Below are 16,062 nucleotides of genomic sequence, written 5' to 3'. Positions count from 1 at the left end.
AGATTCAAATAAGCTCAATTAGAAAAGAAACGGGTGATATTGGCTGGGCGCGGTGGCTCACGCCTGTAATCCTAGCACTTTGGGAGGCCTAGGCGGGAGGATCATGAGGTCAGGAGGTCGAGACCATCCTGGCTAACACGATGAAACCCCGTCTCTAGTGAAAACGCAAAAAAACTAGCCGGGTGTGGTGGCAGGCACCTGTAGTCCCAGCTACTGGGGAGGCTGAGGCAGAAGAATAGCATGAACCTGGGAGGTGGAGCTTGCAGTGAGCCGAGATCATGCCACTGCAATCCAGCCTGGGCGACAGAGCCAGACTCTGTATCAAAAAAAAAAAAAAAAAAGAAGAAACGGGTGATATTACAACCAATATCACAGAAATACAAAAGATCATTCAAGGCTACTGAAAACCTTTACACACATGAACTAGAAGACCTAGAGGAGATTAATAACTTCCTGGAAATATACAACCCTCCTAGATTAAAGCAGGAAGAAATAGAAACTGTGAACAGACCAATAACAAGGAGTGAAATTGAAATGGTAACTAAAAAGCTACCAACAAAAAAAGTTCAGGACCAGATGAACTCACAGTTGAATTATATCAGACATTTAAAGAAGAATACTACCAATCCTATTGAAACTATTCCAAAAGATAAACAGAAAATCCTCCCTAAATCATTCTATAAAGTCAATATCATCCTAACATCAAAACCAGGAAAGGACATAACAAAAAAAAGGAAACTACAGGCCAATATTCCTGAAGAACATAGATGCAAAAATCCTGAACAAAATACTAGCTAACAGAATCCAACAGCATATAAAAAAGATAATCGACCATGATAAAGTGGGTTTCATACCAGGGATGCAGGGATAGTTTAACATCTGCAAGGCAATAAATGTGATATACCACATAAACAGAATTAAAAATAAAAATCACATGATCATATCAATAGATGCAGAAAAAGCATTTGACAAAATCCAGCATCTCTTTATAATTAAAACTCTCAACAAAATTGGCATAGAAGGGGCATAACATAAGGTAATAAAAGTCGTTTGTGACAAACCTATAGTCAACATCATACTGAATGGGGAAAAGTTGAAAATATTCCCCCTGAGAACTGGAACAAGACAAGGATGCCCACTTTCACAACTTCTATTCAACATAGCAGTGGAAGTCCTAGCCAGAGCAATCAGATAAGAGAAAGAAAGAAAGGGCATCCAATTTGGTAATGAGGAAGTCAAACTGTGACTGTTTGCTGATGACATGATCGTATACCTAGAAAACCCTAAGGACTCATCCAAAAAGCTCCTAGAACTGGTAAATGAATTAAGTAAAGTTTCAGGATACAAAATGAATGTACACAAATCAGTAGCTCTGCTATACATCAACAGTGACCAAGCTGAGATTCAAATCAAGAACTCAACCGCTTTTAAAATAGCTGCAAAAAAATAAAATACTTAGGAATATACTTAACCAAGGAGGTGAAAAACCTCTACAAGGAAAACTACAAAATACTGCTGAAAGAAATGATAGATGACACAAACAAATGGAAACACATCCCATGCTCATGGATGGATAGAATCAATATTGTGAAAATAACCACACTGCCAAAAGCAATCTACAAATTCAATGCAATTCCCATCAAAGTACCACCACCATTTTTCACAGAATTAGAAAAAATAATTCTAAAATTCATATGGAACCAGAAAAGAGCCAGCATAGACAAAGCAAGACTAAGAAACAGAACAAATCTGTAGGCATCACACTTCCTGACTATAAGGCCATAGTCACCAAAACAGCATGGTATTGGTATAAAAATAGACACGTAGTCATTTTAGAATGACTAAATATATAAGAGAAATACTGTTAATGCAAAAGAGCCTTATCTATTAAATGCTCCATGGGTCCATAACTTGCAAACAATGCTGGTTCTGAACATGTACATGATCCCAAAGTCTTTGGTCATGTTCTCTTGTCTTCTTCTTTACTCTCAGCACACACCCTATAGGCAACAAAGCTGCCAACACCTCACCTCATAAATATGGTCTTTGCTTCTCAGTCTCTCTTCTTGCTGCCTGTTTCAGACTTTCTCCCTGTTTAGTTTGGACCACTAGCCTCCAGGCTGGTCTTCCTGCCACTTGTCTCTTTCCCAGTTCCCATTCTTTATGCTTCATCTGCTGCCCAGATAGGTTCTTAGAAAGCAGAACTGACTGTGTTACTTTCCTACTTAGAAACTCCTGGCTCATTGTTGCCTATAGGATGAAATCCAAACTCCTGAACTTGCATGGAGGGTCCAAGTTGCCATGCTCAGCACTACCTGCTGTCAATGTAGCTTCTGCCACTGTGAACTTGCCCTTAGTACTCTGGAATGGTGTCCCTAGGACTCTGTTTTCAACTGTATGGCAGAGTCTAACATCATGCTCTGTCACAATTCAGTTACTTAACTGTCTCCCAGTAGACTGTGACTTCTGTGGGTGACCACAGTGTCTCATTCATTTTTTTCATCTCAGCGTCTCAGGCTGTGACTAGCACACTGTAGAAGCTGTGTGAATGCACACATAAATGAATGAATGAATGTTCCTCTCCCCATTTTTATCTAATAAACTCATCAGTTTTCAAGTCTTAGGTTATAAAGGTGCTTCTCTAAAGACTTTCTTGACTCTAATGTGGCAGAATTAATTGCTGTCATGGTAATTGCATATACTCCAGTCTTCCGTGTTAGGTCATAAGTGACAAAAGCAACCTGGAGGAGTGAAAAGGATATGAGCTTCGGAGGCAAATGACCCTGGGCTAATCACTTAGCCTTGACACTCACTATCTGTGTCACCTTCAATAAGTAGCTCAGCTTTTCTGAAATGAACATTCGTTTCCTCATCTTTAAACGGAGTTAACACCACTTACACATAGGACTGATGCAAAGATTAAATAAGCAAGTAAAAGTTCATGACACATGAAAATTTCATTAAATTTCAGCATTTATTTCCTTCCCCCGAGGGTGAAGACCGTATTTAATTCATACCTAGGTTCCCAAAACTTCAGAAACTATAGAGATTCAGTAAATGTTTGTTGAGTAAATAAATGATTCCCAGAGTTGTAGTTAGTCAAAAGTAGTGTAAGTATATACTTTAAAAAGGTCTTTTAAACTAATACAATTGTTTATTAATTCCTTTCTACTCACTTAATATAAATATCACATCCTAATACTCTGAAATGTCTTGAATCAAATTCTTCTCATTTTTATGATTATAGTATCTAAAGTATATACACGTCTTGTGGTTTGAGACATATTTTCAGATCTTTCAATTACACTTCCATTTGTACATTTCCTTTATGTAGTCACTGTAAAGTATGTTTGTGAAGTGTTTGGATAATAAGTAACATTTATTTTGTAATGGTATATATATGTAATAATTTAAATAAGATGAAGCAAAATATAAAATTGTTCATACAGTGTAATAGCAACTCTAAAAACTCATCAAAAACCACTGACATTTTCTTCCAGAAGTAGAAAAATCCATCCTTAAATTTATATAGAATCTCAAGGGACTTTGAATAGCTAAAACAATTTTGAAAAAAAGGAAAATTGGAGGACTTACACTTCCTGATTTCAAAACTTACAATGAAGCTATAGTAATCCAAACAGTAGTATAGACCATCGATGTATAAGAAGCCCAGAAATAAACCATCATGTATAGGGTCACATGATTTCCAACAAGAGTGCCAAGACCATCCAATGAGGAAAGAATAGTTTTTTCCAACAAATGGTATTGGGAAAACTGTATATCCACATACAAAAGAATGAAGTGGGACCCTTACTTTACAACACCACATACAAAAATTGACTCATAATGGATCAAAGACACAAATGTAAGAGTTAAAACAAGAAAACTCTTAGAAGAACACATAGGAGGAAGGCTTCATGAAATAGGGCTTGGTGATTTTTTTATATGAAATGGAAAGCACGGCCAACAAAATAAATAATAGATAAATTAGACTACATCAAAATTGAAAACTCTGGGCATCAAAGGGCACAATCTGCAGAGTGAAAAGGAAACCTATGATATGAGAAAAAATATTTGCAAATCATGGAGCTGACAGTGAGTTAATATCCAGAGTATATAAAGAACAACTGTAACTCAACAACCAAAAAATCAAACAACCCAATTAAAAAATGGGCAAAGCATTAGCATTTGAAACTACAATTTTGGAAACTTAAAGTTAAGTTAATTTGGATCTGTTATTTGATACATCCACTAAAGTTTTTTTGTTGTTGTTTAAAGTGCTTATCAGCATAATGATAAATGTCATGCACATTTGTGAAGAAACATCCTTTTTGGTTCCTTTTGGGAATGCTAGGCATTCCTTGATCTTTATGAATGACAGGTTACTGTTTTGCCTTACTTAATGTAGTGGAATAAAGCAGACAAAGCTTGAAAAAAAATGGGCAAAGTTTGAATAGACATTTCTCCAAAGAAGATATACAAATGGCCAATAAGTACAGAAAAAGTCCCCAACATCACTAATCATTACAGAAATGCAGATCAAAAGCACCTCACACCCATTAAGATGGCTACCATGAAAAAATCAGAAAACAACATGTTGGAAAGGATGTGAAGAAATCGGAACTCTTATGCAGTATTGTCACTGTATGGCAGTTCCTCAGAAAGTTAAAAATAGAATTACAATATGTTCTAGCAATTCCACTTCTATATACACCCAAAAGAACTGAAAGCAGGAACTCAAGGAGATATTTATATACCCATGTCCATTACATGATTAGTAATAGCCAAAATATGGAAGTAGTCCACTGAATGGATGAATGGAGAAACAAAATTGGTATGTACATGCAATAAAATATTATTCCACCATAAAAAGGAAGGCAATTCTGACATGTGGCTGAACCTTGAGGACATTATGTTGAGTGAAGGAAGCCGGTCACAGAAGGACAAATACAGCATGATATCACTTATATGAAGTACCTAGAGTAGTCACATTGATAGACACAGAAAGGAGAATGGTGTTTACCAGGGGCTGGGGAAGAGAGAAATAGGAGTTATAGTTTACTGGATGCAGAATTTCAAATTTGTGAGATAAAAAAGAGTTCTGTGGATGGATGGTAGTTATTGCAGTGCAACAACGTGAGTGTACTTAATACCATTGAAATGTGCACTTAAAATCGTTCAGATGGTACATTTTTTATTATGTGTATTTTACCACAATTTTTAAAAATTATTGAAGAATAATCAGAAGGAAATACAATAAAATGTGGAATATTTGCCTCTAAGTGGTACTTTTCTATTATTTTCCTCTTCTTTTCCTATTTTCTACAATGACTATGTATTGCTATGTAGTTAGGAAAAAATAACTTAATTCAAAAGTTTCATTGGAAAACTTACCCAAAGTTTGGGTTCATTAGATTTCAGTCCATTCCTGATTTAGAAGAACTTCCTAGTTAAGAAAAAGACATAAAAACAGAGGACTTTGTTATAATTAGAGAATAAACAGAAGAAGGAATAATCTCTACTCTATTTCTTGCATTATGTCATGAGCATTGTTGCATGCTTGCTATTTGAAACATTGGATAAGGGAACAGGAAGGTGAAGTTCCTGAGTTGCAAATGAGTGAGGAGAAGTTTCAATTGTTCATCACTGTTCATCACTTTAGATATAAAAGGAAGAGGAATGTCACATCAAGGGAGACCAGATCCTGTCCAGAGTGCTTGACTGGGGACAAATCTCTTTTGGTTTCCTCCCTCCCTTAAATAGGGGAAAAGGCTTCAAATTTCTCCTTAACCTTTTGAAGAAGTTCAACCATAAAGGAGAGAAAACTCACCATCAGAGGATCAAACTATCAGTGGTAGTCATATCTGATAATTTTATTATGCATGAAATAAAAGGACTTTGCTGAAAAACCTTTGGGGTTGATATCTTATTTCCTGGAGTTCTGAAACTTTCATCTACTGACTTAAAAAAAGTCTATTTACTACTTTTGGGGCCTGCCAGAAAAATGGGAATCCCCCAGTTATTTATACAAAAATGTTGCTAAAGAAGTTTGCAATAACAATTACTACATTATCGTACATTAAAATGACAATGTGGCCGGGCACAGTGTCTTGCACCTGTAATCCCAGCACTTTGGGAGGCTGAGGCAGGAGGATCACATGAGGTCAAGGGTTCAAGACCAGTCTGGCCAAAACATGGTGAAACCTTGTCTCTACTAAAAATACAAAATTAGCCAGGTGTGGTGGCGCGTGCCTGTACACAGGAGGCTGAGGCAGGAGAATCGTTCAAATCCAGGAAACGGAAGTTGCAGTGAGCCGAGATCAGGCCACTGCACTCCAGCCTGGGCAACAGAGCGAGACTGTCTCAAAAAAAAAAAAAAAAAACAAAAAGGCAATGGATTACTCTTCCCTGTAACTTACATTTTTCAACTCTCCTATAACCCTCTCAAAGGCCAGCTTATTCTCCTACAGCCCCTAAACCACCAACTTAGGTAGAGGTCTCCTGTTCTTAACTGCCACTTACGAACATTGCTTTTACACACTCCTATCCCCAACTTCGGAATTCATGTCACCAGATTCTATTATCCCACTGCCCTTCATTGTTGCTATCAGCTGCCAGTTCTCGGGGCATTTTGACTCCTAGATCACTTGGTCTCTCCAAACCACTCTTATTCTTGAATATTTCAATAATCTTCTGATGATCCAGGACTCTCCGTTCCTTGAAATCCTTTCTTTCAAAGATGTTGTCCGTGACACAACCTCAGTCATTCACTTCCATGGTCATACAGCCTAAATTTTGTTATCATCAATCACAGCAACTCTTCCAGATTTTCAAATTCATGAATCGCTCTCGCTATTCACTACTACCCATCTTGTCCCCTTTTAGTCTCCAAAATCCAACAATCCTAAAATCCCACTGGGACCTCTATAGATCCTACTCCTGAACTCTTACTGTACTTTTATGATCCGTTTACCTTCTGCTCACTTAGGTGACTATTTCATGCTGTCTCTTCCTCCTCCACCCTCATCCTCATCAGACGAGGACTTCCACAGGCTCCCACTCCCTTCTACGAATCCAATGGCAGCTGCACCCCATACTCTGTCTTCCCTTCTGCTATCAGAGAGGGACCACACATGCTCTTATCTAAAACCAATCACTCAATTTGGGCACTAAGTCCACCTGTGTTTCTATTCAAGGGCAGCAGCATTTCTCTCCCCTTCCTCTCTCAATCTTTTACATCGTCAAGGTTTTGCTCTCCTTTGGCTCATTCCTATCTGTTTACAAACATGCCATTATTTCCTGCATCTTAGAAGAAAAATCTCTTCATCTCACTTTCGTCAGTAGTTATTGTCTTTTTTAGCAAAATTCCTTGAAAGAATTGTCTCTACTTGAGCTTCCAAACTCTCTCTTCCCATTCTCTTTTAAACGCATTCTAATTAGACTTTTGTCCCATTAAGCCACTGAAACTAATTTTGTCAAAGTCACTGATTAACTCCATGTGCTAAATCCAGCCGTTAATTCTTCTTATTATTACTTTTTTTGAGATGGAGTCTCCCTCTGTCACCCAGGCTGGAGTGCAATGGGGCAATCTTGACTCACTGCAACCTCCAACTCCCAGGTTCAAGCGATTCTTGTGCCTCAGCCTCCCAAGTAGCTGGGATTACAGGCATTTGCCACCACACCTGACTAATTTTTGTATTTTTAGTAGAGATGGGTTTTCACCATGTTGGCCAGTCTGGTCTCGAACTCCTGACCTCAAGTGATTTACCTGCCCCAGCCTCCCAAACTGTTGGGATTACAGGCGTGAGCCACCATGCCCAGCCTTCTGCAGTCAGTTCTTACTCCTTAGCTTAGTTGACCTGCCAAAAACATGTGACATAGAGCCTCCCTCCTCTGCTGTGTTCCAGGAAACCATACTCTTGGTTTTCCTCCTGTATTACTGATCACTCCTTAGTCTTTTTGGCTGGTTCCTTCTCTTCTTCTAGATCTCTTGATGTAGGAGTATGCAAAGGCTCAGTCTCAAACTATCATCCTTTCTCCATCTAAACCTATTCCTCGGTGATTTCATTCAGTTCATGGTTGTAAATACCATATATTTATTGGTAATCATCAAATTCCTATCTCCAGCCCAAACTTCACCTTAAACTTCAGATGCATATTTTCAACCGTAACTTAATATCTGCACTTGAGTTCACATTGAACCCCTGGGTGGCCTCTATTAATGACTGAACCTTGTCAGCAGAATGAAATGAAAGGCCAACTCTTGATGAGCTGGGCATTCAAAAGAGGCTGAATAGGAGCAGGTGGGGTTACCGGAAGGGCCATGCCTTGTGGAAGGAACTTGACTGGAAGGAACTGCTTGGTTTCCTCCTGTTCACTTTCAATTTGTGCATGGGCAGCTGTAGTCTTAACAAGGTTTTCTTCTGACAGCTATGACTTGGGGGTATAACTGTTTTGAGACACCGTGGGACTTCTGAAACCTGTCTGTTGCATAATAACCAAGGCTTTTCTGTTCTTTCACTGTGACTTCCTTTTTCACACACAATAACTACTGGCTTGCAAATGAGAGGTATTATCAGCCTACTCAATGTTTCCAGATTTCTGACAAGGGCTAGATAAAGAAGTATTTAAATCATTAAAATCTTAAAGAGTCTCTGTGCTGTATTTGTCTTTATATATTTTTAAGCATCTAGGCCAGGCGTGGTGGCTCACGCCTGTAATCCTAGCACTTTGGGAGGCCAAGGTGGGTGGATCAAGAGGTTAGGAGATCGAGACCATCCTGGCTAACATGGTGAAACCCCGTCTCTACCAAAAATACAAAAAATTAGCCAGGCGTGGTGGCAGGCGCCTGTAGTCCCAGCTACTCATGAGGCTGAGGCAGGAGAATGGCGTGAACCTGGGAGGCGGAGCTTTCAGTGAGCCGAGATCAGCCACTGCACTCCAGCCTGGGTGACAGAGCAAGACTTCGTCTCAAAAAAAAAAAAAAAAAAAAAGAATCTAGATTTTTAAAACATTGTATCATTAGAAAGCAAAACAGTGTTATTATATAAAAAATTTGGAGAAAAATAATGTATAAAAGAACATAAGAATTATCTATGATCCCACTAAGAAATAAGCACTATGAATATTTTATTATTTTTTCTTTGTATAGCTATAGTATTTATAATGACGTTTTAAAAAGTATAAGTTTCCAAAATTTAACTAAGTATTCTTTGACTACAATTGACCACTCTTTGTGCCTCTAGATTGAGATGCCCAGGTGTACCCAGAAATGATTTAGAAAAACACTGTGACCCCCTGTGTGTATTTTGGTGTGTGCGCTTCCTCCCACTCATGTTACAGTTAACTTGGTAATGTTTCTACACGTGCTATCTTTTGTTTTTCTTTCAGCCTTGCTTTAAAGCTGGACATCCTCACCACTCTGCCTGCCCTGACCTACTTAACACAAACGACTAACCCCAATAGCCAAGCATCATCAGTGAGTGCTAACCTTTATCAAAAATATCTTGGTATTGGGCAGGCATGGTGCAGTTGATAGCCCAAAGGAGGGAGTGGAGTAAGGCTAGAACCTCCCCTGGAGCTGGCTGTGAAAGTCAGGAAGGCACCTTGAAGGACAGACAGAGCTTCAGGTCCTTGGGAGACTGTGCTCTGGCAAATGTGTCATCTTAGGCAAAGTAGATCTAAACAGACAATTGGCAGTTCTGGTGACCAGCAGGGTTAGAATGGATTAAGTGTGCAGCCTGAGGTAGAGAGATAGAGTCATGCTAACAGCCTAGCATAGCAAGGAGGTAGAAATAGTAATCATTACCATTTATTGAGTAAATACTGCTACCAATAATAGTCAACTCATAAAACTGTAGTGAGTATCAAGATAATGTATATAAGCATTGTAACAGAAAGGCTGACACACAGAACATGCTTAACAAATACTTATTAAAGAATAATGCATGCCACTTATTGTTATTAACTATCACTATTCAGCACTGGTGAACAGATGAGAGTGTCCTTTAGGGTGGGGGAAGGGGGCTGCTTCCTTACATCTTTAAACACTGCCTGCTCATGAATTTCCTCCACCCCATGATCTATTCACTTCATGGTGGATCCCAACCACACAGTAAGTCTCCTGCTTCCAAGTGAGTGCTTTTTTGTATTCGTTGCACGCTAGGTAACCTGGGTTCTAATCCTGACTCCATCACAAACCAGCTACGTGTGAACTTGTGCAAGTCACCTTTCCCTGCTAGACCTCAGTTTCCTCCTTTCTAAAGTTGGGGATTTTTGGTAAAGTCTTTAAAGTCCCTTTCGATTCTATGATTCTGTAGTGCTACTTCCGCCCTCCCGAAGTTCAGCAGCAAGTGACCAAGAATCAGTGCCAGCCTGGTCTGCTACAGTAGGATATACGTAGCACTTAACAATGGCTACTGTTTGTTTTTATCAAGCATTGCTATAAGGGTCTTAATATATTAACTCATTTAATTATCAAAAAAAACTTAAGGAAAATGGACGTTGTTATCCTCATGTTATGGATGAGAAAATTAAGGCCCTTAGTGATTAACTTGGTCATGGCCAAAAAGCAAGGAAGAGACAAAGCTGATACTAACACAAGCAGCCAATGTATTATATTAAAAGCATACTGTACTACAGGTTCCCATTTACACTTGATAAAGGTAACCTAGATCAGGTGTCATTTTGAATAGATAGTAAAGTCTTGTTTTTAAATAACCTGATAGAACAAGAGCAAAAACTTGGCCATGCTATGGACAACCTGCTTAAAACACACACCTGCTGATACAGAATCTATGGTATTCATTTTGGGACTCTTTAAATATATTTAAATGGAGCAAATATTCAGGGTGTGTTGTTTTGTTATACAACACCAAATCAAAGGAGGCATCTGGAAGGATCTGGAGCCTCTCAAATGTTACAACCTTCTACCATCTCTAGTTGAGTAGGTGTTATTATATACTTATGAGAAACTAGATGCAGTTATCCAAGGGTTATATTGATGAATTTATGAATTAATTTTTCAATTTAACCCATGGGGAAAATTTCGTTTGTGAGCTAGAGAGTTTTAACAATGGTAAGTCTCATTCAAAGAAAAAAAATTGAGCAGGACAGTAGAAATCCATGAAATTTTATTTATTTAGCAAATCTGTGTTGTCCACCTACAATGTGGCATGCATTGGGCGAGGTACTGGGAATTCAGAGATAAAAAGATATAGTCTTGATCTTCAAAAAGAGCTACTTGTGTACAGAGATGAAGAAGAAATCATCACAATTTATTTCAATAAGTTATTGAGTAGAGAAAATCTCTGGGTCCTAAGAAATGGCTAAACTAACAGGACAAAGTGGCCACTGACTTTAGTAGAAAGCAGTGATGTAAGTCAAGTCTTCCCAGGGGTAGTGATGCTTGAGCTGGGTCTTAGAAACAAAATAGGCCACAAAGGAAGGAAATGGTCTTGCAAGCAGGAAAGGTAATAGTGGTGACAAGAGTATGGCATGGTTGAGAAAGAACAAGTAGCTTGACACTACTGAAGTTTAGCTTCATCTGGGGTATTGGAGAGGAATAAAAGATGTGGCTGGAAGGTGGCCAAATAGGAACAGCTCCAGTCTACAGCTCCCTGCGTGAGTGATGCAGAAGACGGGTGATTTCTGCATTTCCAACTGAGCAAACGGCACACCAGGAGATTATATCCCACGCCTGGCTCGGAGGGTCCCACACCCATGGAGCCTCGCTCATTGCTAGCATAGCAGTCTGAGATCGAACTGCAGTGTGGCAGCGAGGCTGGGGGAGGGGCGCCCACCATTGCTGAGGCTTGAGTAGGTAAACAAAGCAGCCTGGAAGCTCAAACTGGGTGGAGCCCACCGCAGCTCAAGGAGGCCTGCCTGCCTCTGTAGACTCTACCTCTGGGGGCAGGGCATAGCCGAACAAAAGGCAGCAGAAACCTCTGCAGACTTAAATGTCCCTGTCTGACAGCTTTGAAGTGAGTAGTGGTTGTCCCAGCACGGAGTTTGAGATCTGAGAACGGACAGACTGCCTCCTCAAGTGGGTCCCTGACCCCCAAGTAGCCTAACTGGGAGGTACCCTCCAGTAGGGGCAGACTGACACCTCACATGGCCAGGTACCCGTCTGAGACAAAGCTTCCAGAGGAACGATCAGGCAGCAACATTTGCTGTTCAGCAATATTCGCTGTTCTGCAGCCTCTGCTGCTGTTACCCAGGCAAACAGGGTCTGGAGTGGTCCTCCAGCAAACTCCAACAGACCTGCAGCTGAGGGTCCTGATTGTTAGAAGGAAAACTAACAAACAGAAAGGACATCCACACCAAAACCCCATCTGTACATCACCATCATCAAAGACCAAAGGTAGATAAAACCACAAAGATGGGGAAAAAACAGAGCAGAAAAGCTGAAAATTCTAAAAATCAGAGCACCTCTCCCCCTCCAAAGGAACGCAGCTCCTCTCCAGCAATGGAACAAAGCTGGACGGACAATGACTTTGACTAGTTCAGAGAAGAAGGCTTCAAATGATCAAACTTCTCTGAGCTAAAGGAGGAAGTTTGAACCCATCGCAAAGAAGCTAAAAACCTTGAAAAAAGATTAGACTAATGGCTAACTAGAATAACCAGTGTAGAGGAGTCCTTAAATGACCTGATGGAGCTGAAAGTCATGGAACGAGAACTACATGATGAATGCACAAGCTTCAGTAGCTGATTCGATCAACTGGAAGAAAGGGTATCAGTGATTGAAGATCAAACGAATGAAATGAAGCAAAACGAGAAGTTTAGAGAAAAAAGAGTAAAAAGAAATGAACAAAGCCTCCAAGAAATATGGGACTATGTGAAAAGACCAAATCTACATCTGATTGGTGTACCTGAGAGTGATGGGGAGAATGGAACCAAGTTGGAAAACACTCTGCAGGGTATTCTCCAGGACAACTTCCCCAACCTGGCAAGGCAGGACAACATTCAAATTCAGGAAATACAAAGAAAGCCACAAAGATACTCCTCGCGAAGAGCAACTCCAAGACACATAATTGTCAGATTCACCAACGTTGAAATAAAGGAAAAAATGTTAAGGGTTGCCAGAGAGAAAGGTTGGGTTACCCACAAAGGGAAGCCATCAGACTAACAGCTGATCTCTCGGCAGAAACTCTACAAGCCAGAAGAGAGTGGGGGCCAATATTCAACATTCTTAAAGAAAAGAATTTTCAACCCAGAATTTCATATCCAGCCAAACTAAGCTTCATAAGTGAAGGAGAAATAAAATACTTTACAGACAAGCAAATGCTGAGAGATTTTGTCATCACCAGGCCTGCCCTAAAAGAGCTCCTGAAGGAAGCACTAAACATGGAAAGGAACAACCAGTACCAGCCACTGCAAAAACATGCCAAATTGTAAAGACCATCAATGCTAGGAAGAAACTGCATCAACTGATGAGCAAAATAACCAGCTAACATTATAATGACAGGATCAAATTTACACATAACAATATTAACCTTAAATGTAAATGGGCTCAATGCTCCAATTAAAAGACACAGACTGGCAAATTGGATAAAGAGTCAAGACCCATCAGTGTGCTGTATTCAGGAGACCCATCTCATGTGCAGAGACACATATAGGCTCAAATAAAGGGATGGAGGAAGATCTACCAAGCAAATGGAATACAGAAAAAGGCAGGGGTTGCAATCTTAGTCTCTGATAAAACAGACTTTAAACCAGCAAAGATCAAAAGAGACAAAGAAGGCCATTACATAATGGTAAAGGGATCAATTCAACAAGAAGAGCTAACTATCCTAAACATATATGCAACCAATATACGAGCACCCAGATTCATGAAGACACCTACAAAGAGACTTAGACTCCCACACAATAATAATGGGAGACTTTAACACCCCACTGTCAACATTAGACAGATCAACGAGACAGAAAGTTAAAAAGGATATCCAGGAATTGAACTCAGCTCTGCGCCAAGCGGACCTAATAGACATCTACAGAACTCTCCACCCCAAATCAACAGAATATACATTCTTCTCAGCACCACATCACACTTATTCCAAAATTGACCGCATAGTTGGAAGTAAAGCACACCTCAGCAAATGTAAAAGAACAGAAATTATAACAAACTATCTCTCAGACCACAGTGCAATCAAACTAGAACTCAGGATTAAGAAACTCACTCAAAACCGCTCAACTACATGGAAACTGAACAACCTGCTCCTGAATGATTACTGGGTACATAATGAAATGAAGGCAGATATAAAGATGTTCTTTGAAACCAATGAGAACAAAGACACAACATGCCAGAATCTCTGGGACACATTCAAAACAGTGTGTAGAGGGAAATTTATAGCACTAAATGCCCACAAGAGAAAGCAGGAAAGATCTTAAATTGACACCCTAACATCACAATTAAAAGAACTAGAGAAGCAAGGGCAAACACATTCAAAAGCTAGCAGAAGGCAAGAAATAACTAAGATCAGAGCAGAACTAAAGGAGATAGAGACACAAAAAACCCTTTAAAAAATCAATGAATCCAGGAGCTGGTTTTTTGAAATGATCAACAAAATTGATAGACTGCTAGCAAGACTAATAAAGAAGAAAAGAGAGAAGAATCAAACAGATACAATAAAAAATGATAAGGGGGATATCACCACCGATCCCACAGAAATACAAACTACCATCAGAGAATACTATAAACACCTCTATGCAAATAAACTAGAAAATCTAGAAGAAATGGATAAATTCCTTGACACATAAACCCTCCCAAGATTAAACCAGGAAGAAGCTGAATCCCTGAATAGACCAATAACAGGCTCTGAAATTGAGGCAATAATTAATAGCCTACCAACCAAAAAAAGTCCAGGACCAGATGGATTCACAGCTGAATTCTACCACAGGTACAAAGAGGGGCTGGTACCATTCCTTCTGAAACTATTCCAATCAATAGAAAAAGAGGGAATCCTCCCTAACTCATTTTATGAGGCCAGCATCATCCTGATACCAAAGCCTGGCAGAGACTCAACAAAAAAAGAGAATTTTAGACCAATAACCATGATGAACATCGATGCAAAAATCCTCAATAAAATACTGGCAAACCAAATCCAGCAGCACATCAAAAAGCTTATCCACCACAATCAAGTGGGCTTCATCCCTGGGATGCAAGGCTGGTTCAACATACACAAATCAATAAACGTAATCCAGCATATAAACAGAATCAAAGACAAAAACCACATGATTATCTCAATAGATGCAGAAAAGGAGTTTGACAAAATTCAACTCTTCATGCTAAAAACTCTCAATAAATTAGGTATTGATGGGACGTATTGCAAAATAATAAGAGCTATCTATGACAAACCAACAGCCAATATCATACTGAATGGGCAAAAACTGGAAGCATTCCCTTTGAGAACTGGCACAAGACAGGGATGCCCTCTCTCACCACACCTATTCAACATAGTGTTGGAAGTTCTGGCCAGGGCAATCAGGCAGGAGAAAGAAATAAAGGGTATTCAATTAGGAAAAGAGGAAGTCAAATTGTCCCTGTTTGCAGATGACATGATTGTATATCTGGAAAACCCCATTGTCTCAGCCAAAAATCTCCTTAAGCTGATAAGCAACTTCTGCAAAGTCTCAGGATACAAAATCAATGTGCAAAAATCATAAGCATTCTTATACACCAATAACAGACAAACAGAGAGCCAAATCATGAGTGAACTCCCATTCACAATTGCTTCAAGGAGAATAAAATACCTAGGAGTCCAACTTACAAGGGATGTGAAGGACCTCTTCAAGGAGAACTACAAACCACTGCTCAACGGAAGAAAAGAAGACACAAATGGAAGAACATTCCATGCCCATGGATAGGAAGAATCAATATCGTGAAAATGGCCATACTGCCCAAGGTGATTTATAGATTCAGTGCCATCCCCATCAAGCTACCAATGACTTTCTTCACAGAATTGGAAAAAACTACTTTAAAGTTCATATGGAACCAAAAAAGGGCCTGCATTGCCAAGACAATCCTAAGCCAAAAGAACAAAGCTGGAGGCATCACGCTACCTGACT

At 39.5% G+C, this 16,062-nt stretch overlaps 1 protein-coding gene across 18 annotated transcripts in view; it reads right to left on the bottom strand.

Moving 5' to 3' along the window:
• Positions 1–16,062, bottom strand: part of ALPK1 (alpha kinase 1) — a 218,997-nt gene that overhangs the window by 189,124 nt on the left and 13,811 nt on the right. For all 18 annotated transcript variants that reach the window (XR_010126093.1, XR_010126094.1, XR_008502301.2 and 15 more), the window contains one exon: positions 5,395–5,446. The gene's annotated coding sequence lies outside the window, so the exon portion shown is untranslated. The remainder of the gene's footprint in view (positions 1–5,394; positions 5,447–16,062) is intronic.

The sequence above is a fragment of the Pongo pygmaeus genome, chromosome 3 (genome assembly GCF_028885625.2).
Source record: "Pongo pygmaeus isolate AG05252 chromosome 3, NHGRI_mPonPyg2-v2.0_pri, whole genome shotgun sequence".
Lineage (NCBI taxonomy): Eukaryota > Metazoa > Chordata > Mammalia > Primates > Hominidae > Pongo > Pongo pygmaeus.
Note: the sequence above shows the minus strand (reverse complement) of the source record. Positions and strands in the feature narration are given on the sequence as shown.